The sequence below is a fragment of the Lissotriton vulgaris genome, unplaced genomic scaffold, assembly GCF_964263255.1.
Source record: "Lissotriton vulgaris unplaced genomic scaffold, aLisVul1.2 SCAFFOLD_1455, whole genome shotgun sequence".
Lineage (NCBI taxonomy): Eukaryota > Metazoa > Chordata > Amphibia > Caudata > Salamandridae > Lissotriton > Lissotriton vulgaris.
The window spans coordinates 574,674-596,067 of NW_028246840.1; the positions used below are offsets into that span (position 1 = coordinate 574,674).

The following is a 21,394-nucleotide window of genomic DNA, read 5'->3' on the forward strand; positions in this document are numbered from 1 at the left end:
CATCTGTACCTTATTTTGAAAGAAAAGGGCCAGATTGTTACATATCTCCTGGTCAGCCTTAAAAGCATTGTTCTGCTGAGGTTTTGCCAAAGAGTTAACTACTTTAAAAAGTTCTTGACTACTATCGGCCGCATTTCTAATTTTGGTGGAAAAATAATGCATGCTCTTTTGCAGAGATTATCTCATTTTTATATTTCTGCAATGCAAGATTGTACATTATTTTGCTACTCTCACTATAATCTTGTCTCCACCGGCTTTCCGCTCTTATACATTCAGCCTTTAGAGCCTTAAGCTGAGGACTACACCAAGGAGAAGATATCCTTGGCTTCCTTAAGGCTATCTCTTTCACAGGGGCTACCTGTTTAACTGCCCTATCAATCCATTCGTTGAATGCAGAGGCCGCGGCGTCAATATCAGATATGAGTAGGTCAGGGCCCATATTCAGAGCGGTCTCAAAAACACTGCCCTGCACCTTTTTCCAACTTCGAACCTTGATTTTACCAGGGTTCGTCACAGGCTCTCGGCCCGGATTTGTGGTTCTGAGAGTAAAATAGATATCCTTGTGATCCGTCCAAGTCAAAGGCCTTATGTCTCGGAACTTAAGGTTGGGATTGTTGGTGAAAATGCCATCTAAAGTATGGCCTGCCTTGTGAGTTGATCCTGTGACTATTTGACTAAACCCATACGCCTCCAGGGTGTCTAGTAGTTTGGAGGAGTCTAGGTTGTCTAACAGTTCTAGGTGATAGTTAAAATCTTCCTATTGACTAGAGCAGGTTAGCAGCTGCACAGGCCTTGGGCATTGATCCTATTGAGGATAATATGTGACGGGCCACTGGTGACTGGAGCTGGCTAGCAACAGCGCTGGCCTCTGGTATTCATGACAAGCAGGGTAACAATACATGTCAATATTGACTGGAACTGGTTGGCAGTAGAGTTAACCTCTGGTTTTGAATATTTGCAGGATTTAAGGTACAGGGGTCACTACTGACTGGAGTTACTTAGCAGGATAATAGGTCTGAGAGAGCCAATACTGACTGAAGCTGGTTAGTATGATCACTAGTCCCAAGGTGCTACTAATGACTCAAGTTGGCTAGAATGAGAACAGGTCCCAGGGGCCAGTACCAACAGGAGCTGGCTAGTAGGCTTACATAGAGGTCCAAGGGGCCACTACTGACTGGAGCTGGCTAAAAGAATAACAGGCCCAAGGGTGGTGGGGGTGCGAGTGGAACCAGTGACCGGAGTTGGCTAGAAGCATTGACAATGTTTGGTATTGATTAAATGTAGGATTCCAGGTCACAGGAGGCACTGCTGAATACGGCTGGATAGCAGCAGTGGTGGCCTCTAGGAAGAAGGAATTGAGAAAGCATAACTGGATATACTGGTTTCTTTAATACCGATAATTGGTTACACACGAATGCCACAACGTGCATTGATATATTACATTACCAAATTACAATATTCTTATATTAATTTGATGTGTCTGTTCGCCTTAATATACCTGCAAAGTTACATGATTCTATTAGGGACCAGAACCCTTTTATTTAGTGATGTACATCTGAACACTTTCCTGCACCTTGTAGTAAATTGAAACAGAAGTGTTATTTCCAGAAACAGTTAATTCTGCAGCTTGTCTGTGTATCTTTTATCTGCACCTCACAGACTCCTCACATTCCCCTCGAAGGAAGATCCTGCCTCCTACTCATTAGTGTTGTTTTAGTAACTGTTTCTATCACGTGTTCATGTTTCATTGACTTGTATTAGGAGAAAAGTGAATAAAAATACAGTGTGTAGCATTAGCATTATATACTCCAACTTGCTTTAGGGTGGATGCTCTCGTCCATTGCAAAGACAATTGTCACTTGGTAGTTTGCGCGGCCTTTTGCTATTTTTGCATTTAATGTGTGATAGATTTGTTGGCCTCCCGGTGTGTTATGTTTTATTTTACATAGCACAAGAGATGACGAGGAAAACGACAGTCCAGTATACACATTCTTCATATAAATCAACTCACAGTATACTGTTCTGGAGGTTCAGTCTCACAGACATTATCTCTAACTGAACACCCTAGGAAGCATGTGCTTTTCAAACCAGTTGCCCTCTGATGCGGCGTCCTCGTTATTGGATAAGTCAGTATGTCCTGACCCTTAGAAGGGTTACCGTATCTAGTGCACTCTGTTAGACAGCGCTCACCTGTGGTAGTAAGATGGTACTAGGCACCTTATCACCTATGCACGGTGCAGGGCTTTGAGTTACAGAGCTCCTCATGCTGTGGAGAAGATTAGGTCACATTTACCCATTTTCCCATATTTGGTCCTGATGAAATGCCAACAGATTGCTCCATGACTACACAAAGCATGAAAAAAGTTGACCTGAAGTACAGACCCCAGCTTACCAGCAGGTCCATAGGTGATCGACACTTTCACACAGTGATAGGGGCCATTAGTTCCTCAATTTCTCTGCCACTGTTTTTAATCTCAACATGGACCAGGAAGATCACGTTTAACTATATTGTGGCAACTGGTCGATAGTTGATCTTATATTCAGACTTTCACCAATCTCACATCTTATGACACAAGATCCTCTGTCCTACTATGCTCATCCGGCGTACTTAATAAAAGATCTCCGACAAAGTGCCCTCTTGTGGTGCCCGCCAAGCATTGTAGCGCCGGCCTGGTGAGGAGTATAGCCCAATGATGAAGCATGTCACCTTTAGGTGAGTGAACGCAACTTGACTTAAAAGCACATGCTTCCTAGGGTGTCTGCGTTCAGTTACAGATAACGTCTCTGGGACTGAACCTCCGGAACAATATTCTGTGATTTGACTGTTTTATTTTAACAAATGTACATAGCAGATATTGGCGCTTGCTCGTTTCACAAAAATTATCGGATACCTGCCTCCGAGCGCACTTCTTACAGACGAGTATGGCGTTATCATGTTGCTTCTACAAGCTCCTTACCTGTGCGAGTTATCAGGAAAGATGCAGGGGGCAGACCCAAACCAGCCACACGTGGAGATCAATGACAAATACTGAAGAATTAACAGAGCTTCCAAGTGACCATTACTTATTTGACCTTGAAAATAAAAGACACGTTTTTAGTATTCTGGTGACTCATGACCATAAAAAACAAAGGTTATAAATTCAATATTGTGTCAAATACTTAAAAAATGGAACTGGATGTGCTGAATCGGATGTTGTCCCAGGTCATGCGTGACACCTTCCACCACTATTGCTTATGGGACTTGTAGTTTTGTTTTTCTCATTAAAAGGATGGGCTCTAAAGTCCCAGTGGCCAACATCAGAGGCCTGAGTGAGGGTGAAGGATGACACGGCTCTGCTTAGCAGTGAGATGAATGACAGTTCCCCAGCCCTTCCATTCTTTGACCTACAGAGGCTCGTCGGCCATTCATATTTTTTTGCAACAACAAAGAAACGTTTATTGCAGCTTGTGTCACTAAAGAGATAAAACCCCAGGGCATATTTAATTAACTACTGACAAACATGAACAATCAAGAACATGAGTTTCTGGAAAACTATCAAGCACCCAATCAGAATCAGCCGCCCTTCACACCCATGAATTCTTGAGGCTTTGGAGAGGATGAATTGCACGTGGTATAAGAGGAACACTACATCGACTCAAAGCTCACTTCTCAGGGATGTACTGAACTGCCAGCCTCATGGCACACTTAGCCAGCTCTTCACCTCCTCCTCCTCAAACTGTTGACCAGCTATCAGGGCAAACGAGCCTGCAGCAAAGCATCGCTGGCTTGGTTCCACACCGGACCAGGCAAGGTGGTCAACTCCATACTCCTCCAAGTCAGCAAGCACTCTGGTAGAACCAGTCCTGACCCCACATGAATGTTCCCCATCACAACTATGTTAATGGTACTAAGTTATGTTTCTGCCAAATATCTGAGTCAAAAATTGAAAGGTTTTACTTTGAAGTGCTGAAAGAGAAATCATGAAGTTTTTCAATATTTCTGAGTCTGCCACAGTACACAGGAGAATTATTTCTCTACAGCAGCAAATCATGTATGTGCCCTGTAGAAAGCACGTTTGAATGAAACATGGAATGCATTGCAACCAAAAATCCATGCAACAGCATAGAGTGCAAGATAACTTGTGTTATTATTCCAGCAGAACGAAATGCCATTCCTAATGTGTACGTCATTTTAAAGACGGTGCCAGGAAATGTATGGTCAGTGTTGTTCTTCTGCCAGTTAAAAGACTATCTCCATTAATGTGCCAGGAAATAAAATACTATGAGAAATCCTACTCTATGGCAGGGTGCTGCATGGCACTATATTGCAGGTTACTTCCAACATAATCTGATTTATACATACATTTATACATACATACTCCAGGGTGCTGCCAGCTATCGGGTCTGCCCACAGCAGTCTGGAGCCACTCAGGAAGGAGGTAAGCTCTTCATTTCACCTTAAGCCCTAAGGTTACATTCACAGCCTGATGGGTCCTGAGAACTTTATCCTCGCTCTAACCGCGCCGAGCAGATAGACGTAGCCCATCAAAGACTGTGCTGTGTGTTGGGTGATGCCTGGCATCATATTATCGTTGGCGGGAGGATGCAGCTCTGATAGGAGCTGCTACAAGAAGAGCAGAGAAACAGGACCACAGATCGCCACAGAGCGAAAACAGCCCAGAAGCTGATGAAAGAACTCTGGAAAAGCAAACCTCCTACACCCTAGAGATTCTCCAGGATAAGCAAATGATGGTAATGAAATGCAAACTGCAGCATTGAGGTCACACACTACAACATCTTTCCCTTTAAACCAAAGGTAACAGCATACAATAAAAAACGAAACAAAAAGCAACAAAACTAGAAAATGCATTTCCAAAAGCTGCAAAAGAGAAACAGTTAATACAAATGAAAAACATTAATCTTTGTTCGTACCTTAGTAATGTGCTTACTTCTTGGCTTCACTCCATCAGCAGCAATAACGCTCTGAAAGGAGAAATTACTGCTGTGAGTCTCAGATACTTCAGTGTTACTGGTCTCAGTCACGAAGACTGCGGTGTCGGAAGATAACTTTCTCTTATTTGGCTTTATAGTTCCACCAGCCACGCCACCGCTTTTAGCAGACACACTACTGTCGGCAGCATCACAACTTCAGGCAGACCAGCAATTCGTATATCAGCACTCGCATTGGATGAATATTCAACAAGCACGGTCTCGGCTTACCAGCACAAAAGAATCGGGTCTCATAACCATGCCCCGAGCCACAGTTAGCTCTGCCGCCACTTGATCACACCCAAACACCTCAGCACTTAAGCACTAGTCCCAGGGGAGACCATCTGTGATGTCCTTGTTAACTTGCACCACTCCAGGGTCAGCACAAGCAGCATCATGGACAGCGTCTAACACCGCTGCCACAAACATTCATCAACATCCAAACGCTCGTCACCCAAACTACCCAAAAGTGGCTTTCTAGATAAGCAGCCAGCCCTGTAGTTTCTGCCTCTGTGCACTAATTTGATGCCAAACTTGTAATTTTAAAAACAGAGTTTGTTACATTACAGGGGCCTGACTGACACCATTATTGGGCATTCTGCAGATTAAAGCATCACCCTCGTAGCTTGCAATAATGTCCATGTTTCGCCAAACACTGGCAGCATGGAAGAATGGCAACAACTGTTGTCGCACTCGAGTTTGATTTTTACAGTCACGACCCAATGTGCGTATGCGCGCTAAGCATTGTGGTTCGTGCAGTTCAGCCTTTTCACAACCATAGTGAATGCCGCTTATACTTCCCAAAATGTAATTGTTGGAAAAGTTCATTAAGCAGCTTTTGTAGGTGATGTTAAGCTCTGCATTATTTTTCGCCTCACCCCAAACGGACACGCCGTTCCACACGCACCTTTCAAGTTTCTAGGCACGGACCTGCATGTTTGCAGTGGGACGCCTTCCTGGCCGGAGCAGGCCATATATATTCCATATGAAGGTGCTCAAAAGTGAAGGGGCCACACACGACGTCGGTTTATCCTTTTATTGGACAGACTGCAGATTAAAACACCATCCTCTTAGCTTGCAATATTGTCCATGTTTCGCCAAACGCGTTTCGGGTAAGTACCCTTGACCTCTGTGTGTGCTGCTGTCTGCCATTAAAAGGTTAAATTGGAAGATTGGGCTCTTATCGCCCATTAGCACTCCTCAACACTGACTACAACGTTTTTTCATCACTATTGGCAAGGCGTCTATTTCCCGTAGTGAAGACATTGGTACACTCTGACCAAAACGGGTTTGTTCCAGCCCGGTGCACTTCTCTTAATATTCGTAGATTTTTTAGAATACAGCATTATGCAACGCATAGTTGGCCTAGGTCGGGTTGCTTAGTTCTTGACCTGGAGAAAGCCTTTGACTCTGTGGAATGGCCTTATCTGGCGGCAGTCTTAGGCAAATTTGAACTGGGAGATCACTTTTTAAATATGGTTTGCCTATTGTATCAGCGCCCCAATGTCCGAGTCCCCATTGGTAGGTTGATCACGGACCCAATCAGCGTGGGACACGCCAGGGCTGTCCCTTGTTCCCGTTGCTATTCTCCCTAGCAATGGAACCACTGGTGATGATGCTCCGAGGAGATGGGGAGACATGAGGCATTCCGTTAGGGGATGGGCTACATACTATTTCCCTGTGTGCGGATGACCTATTATTATATCTTCGGAATATCACTGCGATCCCGACGTCCATTGCAGATATACTGAGAGCTTTTGAGGAAATGTCTGGACTCCGGGTTAACTGGACCAAGTCAGAGATGTATCCCTTCAGCGCTGCCACAGCAGAGGAAGCTGTGATCTTACATGGCTCACCTCTCACATGGTACCCCACTACGTTTAGATACCTTGGGATCTTTGTATATCGGATGGCTGACGACGTGTTTGAGGGTAACCTGATGAGAGCAATCTCGGCACTCCGGGCTCAGGTGCGCTTCTGGAAGACACTTCCCCTAAACGTTATCAGTCGTATTGCGCTGTTGAATATGATTGTGTTGCCTAAGCTGCTGTATTATTTTTCAAATCTACCGCTCTATGTTCCGCCCAAGCTATCGAGAGTTAGAATAGCTCTTCCGGGATTTCATATGGAATAACGGGAGGCCGCGAGTAGCTCTGTGTAAATTGCATGCTCACACTGGTTGGGGAGGACTGGCTGTCCCTCATATGGAACTGTATTATTTGGCTGCCCAACTCCAATGGGCAACAAAATGGCTTGCTGGTCAGAATCTGGAGGACACGGCGGACATGGCACGGCCCTGGACCCACTCTCAGATCTGCCATCTGTTTCACCCCGTTGCGAAACTTCCAAGGCCAAAACAACTACATCTCGGATTGGCAATACAATGTTATAGGAGAAGCTTATATATCACCCATGCGACCCTCCCATATGCCCCTATATTTCCGCTGCTCGGTACGCGACGTGGCAGGCTGGGTACATCAGAAACAGCTCTGATGATCTGGCACACTGCGGGTTTGACCACGCTGGGTGATCTTTACAGCGACGGTGGGCTACTGCCGTTTGCGACACTAGCTGAAGACGCTGAGTTGCCGGCAGGTCAATTCCTTTTACACGCCTCCCTTCTGAAAGCACCATTATCTGTCTGGGGGGACTTAACGGTGGCACCACAGACACATTTGCTACTTCAATACCGGCATGTAATGGGGGAAGGCTCCCATGTGGTGCACTGGTTAGTGGAAGCGCTCCTCATGCACACACTCAAGCCCATGTTGCGACTTCGTGTTAGTTGGGAAACAGATAGATGTCGGCCATGGACTGATAAGGAATGGGATGCTGTGTTAGCAAGCTCCAGGCACATACCAAGAAACTCCAGATTCAAACTTATACAGACGTTTATCTTCCAGAGGGCGTATCTCTCGCCTGATAAGATAAATAGATATTGCCACATTGCCACCTCTGCATGCCCACGCTGCTAACAACCAGACGCGGATTTACTACACATGCTTTGGGCCTGCCCATCCCGGCAGCAATATTGACGGGGGTAGTTACTACGCTAGCCTTATGCACAGGCACGCCCTTACCGCTGTCTTGGGAGATTTGCCTTTTAGGACTCTATGCCAGATCAAAACACAATAAAATCACCTCAAGTTTCCGGGATCTGGGTTTAATCGCGGCAAAAAGACTAATAACCAAAAAATGGAAACATGCAGAGAGATGGTTGGCTGGAAAAGTTCACTTGTAACATGGGCACAGGTGGAGAGCATGGCGCTACACAGGGAGGAAACGGCAGGGCTTCGTAAATACCCTATAGCGCAGGACTGGGACTCTATGCTAGCTGCCCTTCGAAGCGGTGCCACGGTGAACGATGAAGGTGTGCAACCTGTTGATCTGCAATAGACATGATAGTACCCAGTGTCATGATTACAGGACAATGTTGTGCCCAGACATGCAGACAATCACATATTCATAAGATCCCTGGTACATCAGTAGTAACCATCAAGGTCCGGCACACTTTTGGGAGGGGAGGCGCTAGCCGTTGGCTTTATGGCTGTACGTAGGTACATGCCTTTGTTTAGCCCCTGCATAGGCAAGCCATAAAATAATAAGGTGCAGATAATTAATCATTATGCTCAGATATGAAACGGCGACCCGACTTACATAGTTTAGATGGCAGTTAGTAGTATTGTATGTTTCAGTTTTGATTATATGCTTATTGGATGTACAGGTCTTATTAGTATCCACGAGTGACTACCTACTGCGAAATGCCAATCTATATTATTTCCCTTATGTTGTTGTTCAAGTCCGAACAACAGGTTATTGTTCTGTGTTAGGATAGAATGTACATCAGATATTGTAGTACTGGCCCCGATAAGATATGTAAGGATTATGCTATGTATGGCCTTGTTTCGGATTCATAGACCATGAAGTAGCAGCACCGGCGAGTAATAGCACACTGAGATCTTTCCATATGTGTCCAACATAATGTATGTATCTGGCAGCAGGACTGCAGTGTTGGTTTTATGTTCTCATTGTTGACACTTGCACTATTGAATGTCACTGGGGTTATATAATTTTGCGGTGGGCAATAGAAAGTACTGTATAAAACTATGATGCCAGGTATGAGAAATTCAGAAAATACCAATAAAGATATTTAAACAAAAATAAGCAAATAATAAGGCCACCTATATCAGGACCCGCAGATTATCACACAAAAAAGTTCTCAAACACCCTGGGAAGACCTGGAAAAACACATGTATGGAAACGTCCATCGGTTACTAGCCCAAGGCGACACAAACTCTTTATATATAGACATTGATTGGACCGAACACCTGCAAAGTGTGATACAGTACACACGTGACACCTTATACCCAGAAAAGATAGTGTCATCAAACATCGAGGTCATCCTAATGTGTTCATCCTATAAGGCTCACTAAGGCACAAAATAAAACACACATTGTTAATCTGTGCCACCATAATCCCTAGAGTTATAAAAAAGCAAAGGGGGGGAAACCAAGAGCTTACTCCATTTGTCCTCAGATACTCACTGTAATGTATCATGTATCAAAGAGCACACTGCTCATCACTTAAAGGTTAGTGTGCCCCAATACTCTGTAAACGTTCAAAAGGTCTGCCTGGTTCCTAGCAGGGAGAAGCGCACACGGCTCATCACTTAAAGGTTAGTGTGCCCCAATACTCTGTAAACGTTCAAAAGGCCTGCCTGGTTCCTAGCAGGGAGAAGAGCACACTGCTCATCACTTAAAGGTTAGTGTGCCCCAATACTCTGTAAACGTTCAAAGGTCTGCCTGGTTCCTAGCAGGGAGAAGGAGGTGATCTATCACGGTCAGATAATTTTAAACCTACTTATAACCCATCTCACCCTTCAAGAGACAGCTTTCTTACCAACAATATTATATTTCTTTTCCCATAGGTCCTTTGATATGAGTTTGGCACCTACGGAACACCCTGTCATACCATCGGGTTTCCGCCTAGAAATCGACAATTTTTCCAAGGATTTTATTAGACTAAGGCATCCTTTTATAGAGTGGTTAAAAGGATTCCCATTTAAGGACTTAGGGCAGGACAAAATACCTTGAATAAATGGAGGTACTCCCAACAGGAAGATCTTCTAAGAATAGCGTCTCTGTGTACACACACAGCCGGAGGTCCAGAATCTTGGCTGCTTTTGTAACTTAGTTTTGATACTGTCAAAGAAAATAAAAATAAAAGAGGAGGAAAGTAATATCGAACCAAGCTTGGGACCCAGTCGCATACCAAAATACACTAAGATCTAGGACTCAGACATTGAAATGTAAACCAGCCCTTCAGATATTCCTATATGTCTACTACTCATATAGCAGGACTGAATCAATAATAATGTTTGTCATCCCACTGTCTCAAACTGCATAGTGGTTAACACATCCAGCGGGTATGTCGTAGACTGGTTACCCATATTAAACCTCCAAATAGGTGGTAGTGTTTGATAACATCCTCAAGACTCTAGTATGTTTCTTATACGGAACATGTCCCACGGGTTTTATAAGGCAAGCTAGTAATATCTGCCCTCCATGCCGGTAGTAGTTTGTGACAGTTTACTATCCTCCGCTAGACTGTACATACGGGCTGGACTCCCACAGATTTTGCCCCTGTCGTACCGCTTCCCATTTTTTATTCATACAACACATTTGCCTGTTTTACCTCTGACTGCCCCCACCTTACACGGAGCATTCATGAAACCCCCCAAAAAATGCGATACCGAAACTGACTGAATAACCCACATCAAAAACTCACCTTCAATAACGACTTGTGTCTCATCCAAAATAGCGTGGGAGATCTGGGGTCTGAAGGGGGCAGATCTGGGGTCTGAAGGGGGGCAGATCTGGGGTCTGAAGGGGGCAGATCTAGGGTCTGAGGGGGCAGATCTGTGTTCTGAAGGAGGCAGATCTAGGGTCTGGGGGAGCAGATCTGGGGTCTGAGGGGGGCAGATCTGGGGTCTGAAGGGGGGCAGATCTGGGGTCTGAGGGGGCAGATCTGGAGTCTGGGGGCAGATCTGGGGTCTGTGGAGGGGGCAGATCGGGGGTCTGAGGGGGCAGATCTGGGGTCTGAGGGGGGCAGATCTGGGGTCTGAAGCGCAGGGGGAGATCTGGGGTCTGAGGGGGGGCAGATCTGGGGTCTGAGGGGCAGATCTGGGGTCTGAGGGGGGGCAGATCTGGGGTCTGAGGGGGGGGCAGATCTGGGGACTGAGGGGCAAATCTGGGGTCTAGGGGCAGGAGGAGATCTGGGGGGGGCAGTTCTGGGGGGTCTGAAGATGGAGGTATCTGCCCACCAGAGAGGGCCCCTTCCTCCTCTGCAGCAGGCTGAACACACCAGGAGAGGCCGGAAGTGATGTCGGCACCGCTGCTGCTGCTGTCTCTGCCACCGCTGACCCGGAAGAGGAAACCCTTCTTCTCCCATCCCATGTGCAGTTCAGGTGGGTTCATCTGCAGGAGAGGCGCGCCCTCTGGTGGCCCCTGACGGAACCGCCGCCTCCAGGCACCGGCAGGGAAATAAGCATTGGCGCCTGTAAAGACAAAGACATGGGTGTTTTTAAGACACTCACAGTTCAAGGACAGGCCTCACCCTTGCCTGGTGTGCTCTTGAGGAGTCTCAGATTCAGCCCCTCATGCCAGTTCTGCCCCCCCCCCCCCCTCAGTGAAATACCAGCAATGTGTTCATTTTGTTAAACTTCTGCAAAGGAACATACATGACATTCAGGAGGTCAGCGGCGGCAGAGACAGCACCAGCAACGCTGCTGACATCCCTTCCGGCCTCTCCTGGTGTGTCCAGCCTGCTGCAGAGGAGGAAGGAGCCCTGTCTGTCTGGGCAGTTACCTTCATCTTCAGACTCCACAGACCCCCCAGAACTGCCCCCCCAGATCTCCCCCTGCCCCCCAGACTCCAGATTTGCCCCTCAGACCCCAGATCTGCCCCACTCAGACTCCAGATCTGCCCCCCCCTCAGAACCCAGATCTGCCCCCCTCAGACCCCAGATCTGAACCCCTCAGACTCCAGATCTGCCCCCCTCAGACCCCAGATCTGCCCCCCCAGACCCCAGATCTGCCCCCCTTCAGAACCCAGATCTGCCCCCTCAGACCCCAGACTGCCCCCCAGACCCCAGATCTGCCCCCCAAACCCCAGATCTGCCCCTTCAGACTACAGATCTGCCCCCCTCAGAACCCAGATCTGCCCCTCAGACCCCCGATCTGCCCCCCCTCAGACCCCAGATCTGAACCTCTTCAGACCCCAGATCTGCCCCCCAGACCCAAGATCTGCCCCCTTCAGAACCCAGATCTGCCCCCTTCAGACCCCAGATCTGCCCCCCTTCAGACCCCAGATCTGTCCCCCCGACCCTAGATCTGCCCCCCCCACCCCCTCAGACACCAGACCTGCCCCCCCAGACCGCAGATCTACCCCCCAGACCCCATATCTGCCCCCCTCAGACCCCAGATCTGCCCCCCCCCCCAAGACCCTAGATCTGCCCCCCTTCAGACCCCAGATCTCCCACGCTATTTTGGATGAGACACAAGTCGTTATTGAAGGTGAGTTTTTGATGTGGGTTATTCAGTCAGTTTCGGTATCGCATTTTTTGGGGGGTTTCATGAATGCTCCGTGTAGTTGAGGCAGTCAGAGGTAAAACAGGCAAATGTGTTGTATGAATAAAAAATGGGAAGCGGTACGACAGGGGCAAAATCTATGGGAGTCCAGCCCGTATGTACAGTCTAGCGGAGGATAGTAAACTGTCACAAATCACTACCGGCATGGAGGGCAGATATTACTAGCTTGCCTTTTAAAAACCTTGGGACATGTTCCGTATAAGAAACATACTAGAGTCTTGAGGATGTTATCAAACACTACCACCTATTTGGTGGTTTAATATGGGTAACCAGTCTACGACATACCTGCTGGATGTGTTAACCACTATGCAGTTTGAGACAGTGGGATGACAAACATTATGATTGATTCAGTTTTGCTATAGGAGTAGTAGACATATAGGAATATCTGAAGGGCTGGTTTACATTTCAATCCCTGAGTCCTAGATCTTACTGTATTTTGGTATGTGACTGGGTCCCACTCTTGGTTAGATATTACTTTCCTCCTCTTTTATTTTTATTTTCTTTGACAGTATCAAAACTAAGTTACAAAAGCAGCCAAGATTCTGGACCTCCGGCTGTGTGTGTACACAGAGACGCTATTCTTAGAAGATCTTCCTGTTGGGAGTACCTCTATTTATTCAAGGTATTTTGTCCTGCCCTAAGTCCTTAAATGATAATCCTTTTAACCACTCTATAAAAGGATGCCTTAGTCTAATAAAATCCTCGGAAAAATTGTTGTTTTCTAGGCGGAAACCCGATGGTACGACAGGGTGTTCCGTAGGTGCCAAACTCATATCAAAGGACCTATGGGAAAAGAAATATAATGTTGTTGGTAAGAAAGCTGTCTATTGAAGGGTGAGATGGGTTATAAGGTCTCTTGTTTTAAAATTATCTGACCGTAATATATCACCTCCTTCTCCCTGCTAGGAACCAGGCAGACCTTTGAACATTTACAGAGTATTGGGGCACACTAACCTTTAAGTGATGAGCAGTGTGCTCTTCTCCCTGCTAGGAACCAGGCAGACCTTTGAACGTTTACAGAGTATTGGGGCACACTAACCTTTTAGTGATGAGCAGTGTGCTCTTCTCCCTGCTAGGAACCAGGCAGACCTTTGAACGTTTACAGAGTATTGGGGCACACTAACCTTTAAGTGATGAGCAGTGTGCTCTTTGATACATGATACATTACAGTAAGTATCTGAGGACAAATGGAGTATGCTCTTGGTTTTCCCCCTTTGCTTTTTTATAACTCTAGGGATTATGGTGGCATAGATTAGCAATGTGTGTGTTATTTTGTGCCTTAGTGAGCCTTATAGGATGAACACATTAGGATGACCTTGATGTTTGATGACACTATCTTTTCTGGGTATAAGGTGGCGCGTGTGTACTGTATCACACTTGACTTATGTATAGTATAATGTTTGCATGTGTTTGGTCCAATCAATGTCTATATATAAAGAGTTTGTGCCGCCTTGGGCTAGTAACCAATGGACGTTTCCATACATGTTTTTTCCAGGTCTTCCCAGGGTGTTTGAGAACTTTTTTGTGTGATAAGCTGCGGGTCCTGATGAAGGTGGCCTTATTATATGCTTATTTTTGTTTAAATATCTTTATTGGTATTTTCTGATTTTATCATAACTGGCATCATAGTTTTATACTGTACTTTCTGTTGCCCACCACAAAATTATATAACCCCTGTGACATTCAATAGTGCAAGTGTCAACAATGAGAACATAAAACCAACACTGCAGTCCTGCTGCCAGATACATGCATTATGTTGGACACATATGGAAAAATCTCAGTGTGCTATTACTCGCCGGTGCTGCTACTTCATGGTCTATGAATCAGAAACAAGGCCATACATAGCATGATCCATACATATCTTATCGGGGCCAGTACTACTATATCTGATGTACATTCTATCCTAACACAGAACAATAACCTGTTGTTCGGACTTGAACAACAATATAAGGGAAATAATATAGATTGGCATTTGGCAGTAGGTAGTCACTCGTGGATACCAATAAGACCTGTACATCCAATAAGCATATAATCAAAACTGAAACATACAATACTACTAACTGCCATCTAAACTATGTAAGTCGGGTCGCCGTTTCATATCTGAGCATAATGATTAATTATCTGCACCTTATTATCTTATGGCTCGCCTATGCAGGGGCTAAACAAAGGCATGTGCCTAAGGACAGCCATAAAGACAACGGCTAGCACCTCCCCTCCCAAAAGTGTGCCGGACCTTGATGGTTACTACTGATGTACCAGGGATCTTATGAATACATGATTGTCTGCACGTCTGGGCGCAACATCGTCCTGTAATCATGACACTGGGTACTATCATGTCTATTGCAGATCAACAGGTTGCACACCTTCATCGTTCACCGCGGCACCGCTTCGAAGGGCAGCTAGCATAGAGTCCCAGTCCTGCGCTATAGGGTATTTACAAAGCCCTGCCGTTTCCTCCCTATGTAGCGCCGTGTTCTCCGCCTGTGCCCATGTTACAAGTGAACTTTTCCAGCCAACCATCTCTGGTGGCTCTGCATGTTTCCATTTTTTGGTTATTAGTCTTTTTGCCGCGATTAAACCCAGATCCCGGAAACTTGAGGTGATTTTATTGTGTTTTGATCTGGCATAGAGTCCTAAAAGGCCAATCTCCCAAGACAGCGGTAAGGGCGTGCCTGTGCATAAGGCTAGCGTAGTAACTACCCCCGCCAATATTGCTGCAGGGATGGGCAGGCCCAAAGCATGTGTAGTAAATCCGTGTTTGGTTGTTAGCAGCGTGGGCATGCAGAGGTGGCAATGTGGCAATATCTATTTATCTTATCAGGCGAGAGATACGCCCTCTGGAAGATAAACGTCTGTATAAGTTTGAATCTGGAGTTTCTTGGTATGTGTCTGGAGCTTGCTAACACAGCATCCCATTCCTTATCAGTCCATGGCCGACATCTATCTGTTTCCCAACTAACACGAAGTCGCAACATGGGCTTGAGTGTGTGCATGAGGAGCGCTTCCACTAACCAGTGCACCACATGGGAGCCTTCCCCCATTACATGCAGGTATTGAAGTAGCAAGTGTGTCGGTGGTTCCACCGTAAGTCCCCCCAGACAGCTGATAGTGCTTTCAGAAGGGAGGCGTGTAAAAGGAATTGACCTGCCGGCAACTCAGCGTCTTCAGCTAGTGTCGCAAACGGCAATAGCCCACCGTCGCTGTAAAGATCACCCAGCGTGGTCAAAACCGCAGCATGCCAGATCATCAGAGATGTTTCTGATGTACCCAGCCTGCCACGTGGCGTACCGAGCAGCGGAAATATAGGGGCATATGGGAGGGTCGCATGGGTGATATATAAGCTTCTCCAATAACATTGTATTGCAAATCCGAGATGTAGTTGTTTTGGCCTTGGAAGTTTCGCAACGGGGTGAAACAGATGGCAGATCTGAGAGTGGGTCCAGGGCCGTGCCATGGCCGCCGTGTCCTCCAGATTCTGACCAGCAAGCCATTTTGTTGCCCATTGGAGTTGGGCAGCCAAATAATAAAGTTACATATTAGGACAGCCAGTCCTCCCCGACCAGTGTGAACGTGCAATTTCCACAGAGCCACTCGCGGCCTTCCGCTATTCCATATGAAATCCCTGAAGAGCTATTCGTACTCTCGATAGCTTGGGCGGAACATAGAGCGGGAGATTTGAAAAATAATACAGCAGCTTATTTATTTATTATTTATTTATGGGCTTGTAGCGCGCCGGCATCACACCCGAAGGTGTATCTCCGCGCGGAGCTGAGAGGTAAACAGGTCGAGCAAAGCACCTCCTAGAATAGTACTGTCTTTAGGTGTTTCCTGAAAGCTGAGTGACTCGAGCATTCTCTAAGGGAGAGGGGGAGGTTGTTCCCAAGACGTGGGCCCATGATGGAGAGGGCACGGCCTCCCTGTCTGGTCTTGTAATGTCTGGGAACCTGAAGTAACAGTTGGTTACTGGACCTAAGATTGCGGGAAGGACGATGGTACACAAATTTATCTGCCAAGTAGTGGGGTCCCAGATTGTGTAGACTCTTGTGTATCACACAGCAGATCTTAAATTCCACCCGTTTCCGGATGGGAAGCCAGTGAAGGGCCTTAAGGAGGGGGAGCGACGGCGTTCTAGGGGGGGTGTTAGTTACCAGCCGTGCCGCGGTATTCTGCACCACCTGCAGTTTATTGAGCACTCCTTCATTGGCTGCTAAGAATAGGCCATTGCAATAGTCCAGGCGACTCAGAACGAGGGCCTGGACCAGGGTCTTCCGTGTATTATCTGGTAGAAGGGGGAACACTTTCCGAAGGAGGCTGATAATGTGGAAGCAGGACCCTGCCGTAGTGCTGGCATGATGGAAAAGGGTAAGGTCATGATCTATACGAACCCCCAGGTTTTTTACTACCTGTTTCGGGAGTGGGGCCTGACCCAGGCTGGAGGGCCACCAGTCGGGGGTCCACAGGATTCTTGCCTCTCCGAATAGCATGACCTCAGACTTTCCCACATTGCACTGGAGAAAGTTCTTGGCCATCCAGCTGGCGATTGCAGTCATGCCGTTGGAGAACGATTGTCTTATCTCCGGCAACACAATCATTTTCAACAGCGCAATACGACTGATAACGTTTAGGGGAAGTGTCTTCCAGAAGCGCATCTGAGCCTGGAGTGCCGAGATTGCTCTCATCAGGTTACCAGGTCGTCAGGCATCCGATATAAAAAGATCCCAAGGTATCTAAACGTGGTGGGATACCATGTGAGAGGTGAGCCATTTAAGATCACAGCTTCCTCTGCTGTGGCAGCGCTGAAGGGATACATCTCTGACCTGGTCCAGTTAACCCGGAGTCCAGACATTTCCACAAAAGCTCTCAGTATATCTGCAATGGACGTCGGGAGCGCAGTGATATTCCGAAGATATAATAATAGGTCATCCGCGTACAGGAAAATAGTATGTAGCCCATCCAACGGAATGCCTAATGCCTCTCCATCTCCTCAGAGCATCATCACCAGTGGCTCCATTGCTAGGGGGAATAGCAACGGGAACAAGGGACAGCCCTGATTGGGTCCGAGATCAACCTACAGGTGCGGACTCGGTCAGTGGGGCGCTGATACAATAGGTGAACCATATTTAAAAAGTGATCTCCCAGTTCAAATTTGCCTAAGACTGCCGCCAGATAAGGCCATTCCAGAGAGTCAAAGGCTTTCTCCAGGGCAAGAACTAAGCAACCCGACCTAGGCCAACTATGCGTCGCATATTGCTGTATTCTAAAAAATCTACGAATATTAAGAGAAGTGCACCGGACTGGAACAAACCCGTTTTGGTCAGGGTGTACCAATGTTTTCACTACGGGAGATAGACGCCTTGCCAATAATGATGCAAAAACATTGTAGTCAGTGTTGAGGAGTGCTAATGGGCGATAAGAGCCCAATCTTCCAATTTAACCTTTTAATAGCACACAGCAGCACACACAGAGGTCAAGGTACTTACCCGAAACGCGTTTGGCGAAGCATGGACAATATTGCAAGCTAAGAGGATGGTGTTTTAATCTGCAGTCTGCCCAATAAAAGGATAAACCGATGTCGTGTGTGGCTCCTTCACTTTTGAGCACCTTCATATGGAATATATATGGCCTGCTCCGGCCAGGAAGGCGTCCCACTGCAAACATGCAGGTCCGCGCCCAGAAACTTGAAAGTTGCGTGTGGAACGGCGTGTCCGTTTGGGGTGAGGCGAAAAATAATGCAGAGCTTAACATCACCTACAAAAGCTGCTTAATGAATCTAACAATTTTAATTTTGGGAAGTATAAGCGGCATTCACTATGGCTGTGATAAGGCTGAACTGCATGAACCACAATGCTTAGCGCGCATACGCACATTGGGGCGTGACTTTAAAAATCAATCTTGAGTGCAACAACAGTTGTTGCCATTCTTCCATGCTGCCAGTGTTTGGAGAAACATGGACATTATTGCAAGCTAAGAGGATGATGTTTTAATCTGCAGAATGCCCAATAATGGTGTCAGTCAGGCCCCTGTAATGTAACGAAGGCTGTTTTTAAAATTACAACTTTGGCATCAAATTAGTGCACAGAGGCAGAAACTACAGGGCTGGCTGCTTATCTAGAAAGCCACTTTTGGGTAGTTTGGGTGACGAGGGTGTGGATGTTGATGAATGTTTGTGGCAGCGGTGTTAGACGCTGTCCATGATGCTGCTTGTGCTGACCCAGGAGTGGTGCAAGTTCACAAGGACTTCACAGATGGTCTCCCCTGGGACTGGTGCTTAAGTGCTGAGGTGTTTGGGTGTGCTCAAGTGGCGGCAGAGCTAAATGTGGCTCTGGGTATGGTTGTGAGACCCGATTCTTTTGTGCTGCTTGGTAAGCCGAGACCGTACTTGTTGAATATTCACCCAATGTGAGTGGTGAGATCCGCTTTGCTGATCTGCCTGAAGTTATGATGCTGTCGACAGTAGCGTGTCTGCTAAAAGCGGTGGCGTGGCTGGTGGAACTATAAAGCCAAATAAGAGAAAGTTATCTTCCGACACCGCAGTCTTCGTGACTGAGACCAGTAACACTGAAGACTCTGAGACTCACAGCAGTAATTTCTCCTTTCAGAGCGTTATTGCTGCAGATGGAGTGAAGCCAAGAAGTAAGCACATTACTAAGGTACCAACAGAGATTCATGTTTTTCGTTTGTATTAACTGTTTCTCTTTTGCAGCTTTTGGAAATGCATTTTCTAGTTGTGATGCTTTTTCTTTAGTTTTTTCTTGTAGGCTGTTACCTTTGGTTTAAAGGGAAAGATGTTGTAGTGTGTGACCTCAATGCTGCAGTTTGCATTTCATTACCATCATTTGCTTACCCTTTTTTTTTGTAACTTTGTTTATTTCATTTTTCAATTTCAACACAGGTACAATCTCATATATTTAAAAGACAGAAGTAAAATCAGCGATATGACAGTTAAGCTTCGGAGACGGCAAAAGCCAGCTTTCAGCAGTACATCTCACATTACATTACATCACTTAGCGAGTCCTAAGTTCAGTGTTCATATTCCAGGGTGCAATCCTAATTGTATCACCTTGCAGTAGTATCAATACATCAGTAATTAACCGTTAGCAGAATGTACATGCATATAGGTACATTAGTCCTTAATTACAAGCTACATGGCACATCATCAGCTCCAATGTCGCCACACCTCATTTGTGAAGCGGATGCATATTACATTCAAATCTATAACCCTATAGCATCATCACCGCCATCCATCTTATCACTGTCTTGCTGTTCCGAGTTGGCTAATAGGTACACTTGCAATGAGCCCCATATATCTCTAGGCCTACTCGTTATGGGCTGTGTTTCAGCATATACAGTGTTCTGTTCTTGGCAATATATTATATAATTTAACCAATCCTTACATTTCGGTGCTCTCCCTCTCCCCCAGCGACATGCAACCCTGCGTTTCGCAAGCAATAGAGCGATATCAAGAAATGTCCTAGTGGGCTTGGGTGTCTGCATCGTGTATCCTAGGAGCATAATGAGTGGACCCTCCAACATGATCTGTAAGGCTGCATGCACCTGGGTCCAGTATTCATATACCCCTGGGCATTCCCACGCCAAGTGCATAAATCCCACTCCTTCTGCATTACACCTTTCACATCTATCATTGTCTGTCAATTTAAATCTCAGTTTTTTTACTGGTGTGTAATAGAGCCTCTGCAGGAATTTAAAATGAATGATCTTGAGTCTGCAGCTAGATGAAATGTTGGCAGTGATACCGCAACAGTAGCCCCATTGCGCTTTAGAAATTTCATTGCCTGTATCTGCACTCCAGTGTCTGCAAGCATTACTCTCGATGCCTTTGCGTTGCCTCCTAATATTGCTGTATATTTTGGAGACTATCTGTCGCCCATCTGATGAGGTTAGCATGGCATGTAGCGGCATCACTGTCTCCGGTTCTTCCGGAAATTGTGGTAGTACTGTCTTAAACTAACATAGTAGAACATTTCTAACGGTGTGGGTTGCACTTCCTGGAACATCTGTTCCCGAGTTCAAAATTGCCCGTCCAGAAACAGATCTCCCCATTTGGTGATCTTAAGGCGCCTACACATTATGTGAAAACCTGTTTCCTGCAGCAGCTCCATGTGGGGATGATATGCAAGTGGCATGCATGGCGAATATTGTAGCTTAAGGTTCAGTATTTTTGCAATCCTTCTCCAGGCGTCTATTGTGCGTGACACCATGATAAACGGTGTCTCGGGGGCCTCTACAGGGCCATGGATAAGGCCATTTAGAGAAAGGGGTCGTGCAACCCAGTCTTCAACAGCCAATTGCGGCATGAATGGTGTTGGCGCAGTCCAGTGATAGCCGTAGTGCGCCTGCGCACTCATATAATATATTTCAAAATCAGGTACATCGAAGCCCCCTTTATCATATAGCTGAGTGCTGACGGACCATTTCAGCCACGGTTTCTTGCCTCCCCAGAACAGTCTAAGGAGTTCCGATCGCAACGTTTAAAAAAAATAAGCACCTGGATAATAAGGGACATTTTGGAAGAGGTACAAAAAACGAGGCAGTATCACCATTTTAATAAGCGACGCTCTGCCCGCCATGGACAGTGGCAATGATATCCAGCGTGTTACATTATCAAACAGTTGGGTAATTGCTGTACCATAATTCAATCTGATAGTCTCTGCCCTCTCCGTAGATACCTGGATTCCCAGATAGCGGAGGTCTGAGCTGCACCATTTCAGCAGGCAATCCAACTGGAACCGTGACACTGCAGGGGTTAGTGGGAAAAAC

At 46.4% G+C, this 21,394-nt stretch overlaps 1 long non-coding RNA gene across 1 annotated transcript; it reads right to left on the reverse strand.

Annotated features, from left to right (window-relative positions):
• Positions 1–2,957: 2,957 nt before the first annotated feature.
• LOC147665732 (uncharacterized) lies at positions 2,958–10,135 on the reverse strand. The gene is made up of 3 exons (XR_015304986.1): positions 10,057–10,135; positions 4,912–4,962; positions 2,958–3,072 (listed from the first exon to the last, which is right to left on the reverse strand). It is a non-coding gene; the product is annotated as an uncharacterized LOC147665732 (long non-coding RNA).
• Between the last annotated feature and the right edge of the window lie 11,259 nt (positions 10,136–21,394).